This window comes from Protopterus annectens, chromosome 3.part0, assembly GCF_019279795.1.
Source record: "Protopterus annectens isolate FY-2018-M chromosome 3.part0, PAN1.0, whole genome shotgun sequence".
NCBI classification, from domain to species: Eukaryota; Metazoa; Chordata; order Ceratodontiformes; family Protopteridae; genus Protopterus; species Protopterus annectens.
This window is the reverse complement of record NC_056731.1, coordinates 387225725-387231997: the sequence shown is the minus strand read 5'-3', so window position 1 is coordinate 387231997 and position 6273 is coordinate 387225725. Positions and strand designations below refer to the sequence as shown.

Sequence of the window (6273 nt, the reverse complement as noted above, 5' to 3'; positions counted from 1 at the left end):
CACACACACACACACACACACACACACACACACACACACACACACACACATACACACACTATGATATTTGATTTATACACACACACCTGGGAAAGGCTGGCACAGGTTTACTAGCTATGCCCCCTTCTGCCCAGATCATAAGGTTGTTATCACTGCCACCAGAATCCCTTATCAGCTGCTCTACTTTAAGGCCCTTCCCAAAGGGTGACCAGTCCTACTGTGCAATGTTCCTATTATCCAAATGGTAAGTGTGACCAAGAGCAAGGCTATTTAGGAGTGCCCTGTACAATGTAATCAAATACAGATGCAAGCACTCTGAGAGCTTAAATATGTCTCACAAAAACAAGACAATACTCAACTAACACATTAACTACAGAGTTCAGAATCACAGGAAATATTTTAAAACAATATTGCAGAACATTCTCAGATAAATACAAAAAACATCTAAACTAATCTTTACTATATTCATGTCTATATCTAAGATAACGTACTGTACCCTAGTTACTTACTATTAGCAAGGCAAATGCAGATGTAGTGCTGATAATGAGTGGATGTTTTTAGGTCCAAGACAAAATACAAAATACATAGTCTCTCTCTCTCTCTGAGAGAGTTCTTAAATTAATAATAAACATTACTGCTGGGTTAGCTTGGATGACATCATTCTTTGTCACCTGACTTCATTTCCCAGGCTAAACATATACTAACAGAATTTTAACATCTCTGTGTGAGAAGTACATATCTCTCAAAAGTTTGCAGAACTTGGAAGTTGTAAAACAATAAAACATTTTTACATTTGAAACCTAGTAATTATTTATCTTTCAAGACAGTACAAAAACTTCTAGCTCTAGATATTGTGTTTGCTATTGAGATGAAACTGAGAGATAACACAATCATAAAACACTTACATTTCAACTTATTTTCTTGAAGTTTTGCAAGTTAACTATGTATGTTCCAGCTTCTACTATTAAAACATACATTTGCACAGGTATACAGTTTATATAAATTTCTGTTCTTTTCCAGTAGGATACACTGTGGACACATCCTTGAAGCTTAGTACTGTACAAACCCTGTTCAACACACACTTCTGCACCAGTAGTTTAATATACACATAACATATAGTTCTCTTACATTTGTAAGACAAGCATATGAATCATATTAATATTCACAAATGACATATGATTATTAACAACATTCCAGATAGCTAAGCTAGCAGTGTCACAATAAAGGACATGATAATGCATTTTTTGCCATTTAGTTTCAGTGCATGATTTTGGCACTAGTCGTTTATTTAGAACAAACCTTCTGCAGGATGGCAAAGTCATCTGGGGATTCAATGACTGCTCCTAGCTTGCAATCATCCTCAAACCTAGTTGTTAGAGTGTATTTAACAGCAAATAAAAGGTTGAAAGTAATTCTGTTACAAATATGCAACATAAATAAGGTATAAAATAAAGCTTGCTTAAATGTAAAAATAGAGTTTAGCAATATTTGATTAGCATCCATACTAAATGACTGTGGCTTGAAAAATATGCATTTCACGCTGTCAGCAAGAAAGCTGACCTCTTACAGACTTAGCAAAAATGTTAAAAACAGGATGTATGCATTTCACATTGTCAGTAAGAAAGCTAACCTGCTTACTTAAAGAATGGACAACAGAAAAACAATCTGTACTTGTTTCTATCATATGACACTGTTAAGCAAGGAAGTTTGAATGGATATGCTTTCATCAAGTCAGCATTTGCACAAGATTTTTCTGCAGGATGAAATCATATTTTTCTGCAAACACCAGCAAACAGATGTTTTCATGCAAAGACCACAATAGAATACCAAGGAGAAACACAGGATGTAAAACCATTATAAAGAGACTATAGCAAATGAAATTGTTAGGAGAAGTATTTTGTACAGGAAAGTTATCATTTAGGCTGAATGCAAAGTAGAAAGTGGTACAGTGTAACTAAAGCTGCAACAGTAGTACGTGTGGTTTGTTATAAAATGTTATTTATTAATTACTGCTTTTAAAGGGACTGCATCAGCATATATTCTGCAAGTTTTTGTGGGCAACAGACTGTAAATGCAATTATAACTAGACTTTGATTTCAGCAGAATCCAGCCAGCAAGACATTAGTGTCTTAAGAAGACTTCGGATCCATCACAGTAAGCAGCACCTTGATAATTAATTTTCACTAGTCAGCCAGAACCCTTTAGTATTGTTTTTTTTATTTCAGAGAAGTAGATGCCACACATAAGAGGTCCCTGCACAGAACCTTGGGGACTCCACTGCTGGCTGGCCTTTTTGTGGAGGTAACTTTCCCTTATTCTGATTTCTCCTTTCTGTGAGCTGGTTGACAAGCCACTGGGTAACATAGGTGTATATTGTAGTTTTTCTACTATGCCTGAGTGACAGATTATGTTAAAAGCTTTGACCAAGTTAAGGTATGTGATGTGTGTGTACCATATTACCTTCAGCTTTTGCTTCGATGATCTTTTCAAAAAGTTCACCAGGTTGAGTAAGCATGACCTGCACTTCATGAACCCAAAGTGATTCTTATCCACTGTTTGAAGATTCCCAATGTACGTACTAATTAGCTCCATGAGAAATCTTTCCACATCTTTGCATGAGGCTGGCCAGATTTATGGGCCTGTAATTGCCTGAGTCTGTGGAAGTTCCTACCTTATGCTGAGGAATGACTGTAGCTGTTCCCTATTCACTTGGTAAAAATCTTGTATGGAGGCTGAGATTGAACAGTGTTGTTATGGGTGGCTAAATCATGCCTCATGCTATTTAAGATGCATCAGTGGATATTGTCATGACCCATCACTTTTAGTAACACTTTTAGGACTTGGTCTTGTGTGATATTTGGAGGCAAGCCAGTTTCAAATATATCTTGAAAGACTGATGGAGGGGAGAGAGGGGTAAAGTTAGAGCTGAATTTATTTGCCAGTTGGTTGTCTTCATCTTCATCCTCAGTGTAGGCATCATTCACAATCAGCTCAGAGAGTCTCATCCAGAGAGTTTTTGCTTAGTAAATCTAAGAACTTCTGGGCATAACCTACAATGAAGGTATAGGTGCTCCAGTTTAGGGAAAGCTAAAGTATACCAGTATAATGGACTTCTTATTTATAGGAAGTTCATCAAATACGATCTTCCACTATTATCAGGAAGCAGCGAAGGTGTCCTGTAACAGGTTATAAGCTAATAGTCTGTCCTGTTTAGGGTGATCTAGATTTCTATGAGTTCCACTTGTGGGTCTCTAGGAAACCACATGGATGTAATTTGGTCCTTAGCAAATATGGAAATGCCTCCACAGCTGCTATCAGTCTTAAAGACATGATAGGCCCAAAACACCAGCTATGGAAGGAGTGCTTTCTTTACATTTAAACCACATTGTAGTAATTACACAAATACGGATGTGCTCCAAATGCAGAATAACCTCATGATTATGCAATTTATTGGTGAGACTTTTGTCATTGAGCAGGGCCACCTTCATATGATCCAGTTTTGTATTTGATGTGTTTATTTACACTTGAATGTTTATTAGCTGGGTTCACCTAAAAAGGCACTATGGGGGTAGCAAATGCTTTAAAGAGTATGTGAAAGCCTTGGAAAGAAAGGTAGAAACCATCTTTTGTGAAGCAAGTTGGACAGTCGAGTATCTCAGCCAATGTTGACACATACTGGATCCCCATGGGATGAAAAGAACTAGTTATCCAATTGTTAAAGCCAATTGTATCTTCTTTGCACCTAGGCATCATTCTTGGAGAAAAAAAGGTTCCACTCAGGATAAGTATATTACCTACAATTTGTCACATTCATGGATAGTTCCGATATGTCTCTCTGTACATCTCTCACTGTTTTCTTCCAAAAGCGTTCATTTCCACATGGACTACCACCCTGATATAGTGATATTTGTTTGGTGGAAGGGCCTTTAGAGCCATTGGAGACTATATGTGGATACTGCAGCTTCTTCATTCTCTTTTTCAAATGTCACTGCACTTCTGTTCTTGTACCCACCCTATTTTCCCCTTTAAAGTCCTAAGACAAGTTAACCTAAGGTGGGGGTTTGGACAACCATTATTTGCCAGCCTTGTATCTTTCCTCAGTCTTGACTTTGGCTTCCCTTCTAGCTTTTCATCTCAGACTGGATCCCTGAAAATGTCTTTGTTGATAGTCTTATCCAAGTGAATATTAACAGAGTATCTAGTTGGCATATGATGATTTTAGTTGTACACAAAAGATTTAATATTGGACTACTTGGCAGCCTTTTTCTTGCCTATTGTGATGGTGACCTTAAGGATATTGACTGAGTTAAACCACCAAGGTATGACTGCATGAACTGTCACTAGTGCAACCATTATCATCATCATGGTTTTTCATCATGGCAGCCTTATGACCAGCATCTCATCCTTCAAATGTCAAAACCACCTTCCCTGCTTTTATAAACTTTCCCATCATGATAGCACTCAGTAAAGCCTCTGCCAGTAATATTTTACTATGCTGGCAGCCTATAGTTTATGTTCATGTCTCTCCTGTAAGATTCCCGACTACTGCGCCCACCTAGTTCTCAATTTTTCCTTCAACCTTTACAAGCTCCTGTTTGTCCCAAGATGATATCTGCTCTAAACAGAATTATGTCTTTACTTTTTCAGGTTTCGAGTAAAGTCAGGAGGGTCAGAAACATACCTTTCAATGTTTTAGAATAATAAACCTGGACAAAACATAAAATTATGTGGGACAAATGCCCAAAAATAAGTACAGATTTTAAATATTGCTCTTATAAACTTAGAAAGTTGTGAGAATAATAGGTTTTGTGTTAGCATGCATTTTCTGAATAATATGAAGTCTGAAACTCAAATGTCTTCCATTATTATTCACTTCAGTCCACACTAATTTGCCAGAAAACCACAAATATTATGAGGAACAGACCAAAAATATGAGGCAAAGATTGGGACATTCCCCAAAAATTCTGGTCAGTTGAGAGGTATTGTCAGAAATATAACAATATTCTATTATGCTACATTCCGCATTCTACCCTATACAAACATGGCATATTATCCTATCTTTATCTCACTTTTCTTCATTAATACGCTACTTCCTGCAGGGATTTCCACACTTACATTCATTTTTTTCCAATTGCTTTATACTGCACAACCATCCATCACTGTCATAGTCATCAATCGTCTGTTACTGGTAATTGTCTACATAACACTGCATATCCACACTCACCCTCACCCACTTCAAATATGTCCTCGCTTTTTAACTCTCCTCACAGTCCTCCACACTAGACTCCATGTGTGTGTAAAAAAAAGATCTCCATCCTCCAAACAAAAAACATTTGCTCTTCCTTAGCCACCGTAGCAGTCACTTATACATACTTCCAACTCAGATTTTGAATAATGTTTAGCTGTAAAACATCTGATACCATATTACCTCTTAAATGATGGTGATATACAACTCAGACCAGACGTTCTGTTTTTGCATTATTGCTCTATTGCAATCAGTCCGCTATGCAGCCATCTTAAATATGTACCAACTGCTGATATTAGCTGCAGAACACGCACAATAAAAGTGAATCCCTGGAAGCCTGGGTTACTCATTTCAATCTCATACTCTACTTTTATTCGAAAGTTGTCTAAAAACCATGGATCTCTGATCTTCCATCTTAGCTCTCTGCATTGTGTATACAGAAATGCCTAACAAGGTAACAAAAATACAGGTGGCCTTTGTTTCGTACTAGAAAGAAATTATCTCAGTTCTTTCAGCCTCTCCTCTTCCTCAGTACTCTATGATACCAACCCCATATGGGTTATCACTAAAGTGCCAAAGCTAGTCTTGAGGAAAATTTAATTTACATATAATGTTATTTGATCATCTTTTCTTTTCCTGTTTGAATAATTTCAAATACCTACATAAATCTCTCTTACCTTGGAAAAATAGAAGGAACTTCATACTTTTAGATGCCTTAAACATGGAATGGTTGGGCTCACATCATCAGAGTCAGAATGTATCATTAATCAAGTCAGTCTTTTCCAGCTGATCACTTCACCCACTCACCCTAATTCATTACCTTCTCAAGACTACCTTCTTACATTTCTTCTTACTAATTGTCTTCAAAGTTGTCTTTCTACCCTTGTTTTACCAACTCTCCCTTTCCGAACACTCTTTTTTTCTCAGTTTGATCATTCAAAACACCCCAGATACCCCTTATTTTAATCTATTGTTGGTTACTTCCCACCCATATAGACAAATCATCCCAAATATCCCTTATTTTAACT

At 37.0% G+C, this 6273-nt stretch overlaps 1 pseudogene; it reads right to left on the bottom strand.

The window, feature by feature from the left end:
- Positions 1–4072: 4072 nt before the first annotated feature.
- Positions 4073–4450, bottom strand: LOC122797261 (annotated as a pseudogene).
- Positions 4451–6273: the final 1823 nt, after the last annotated feature.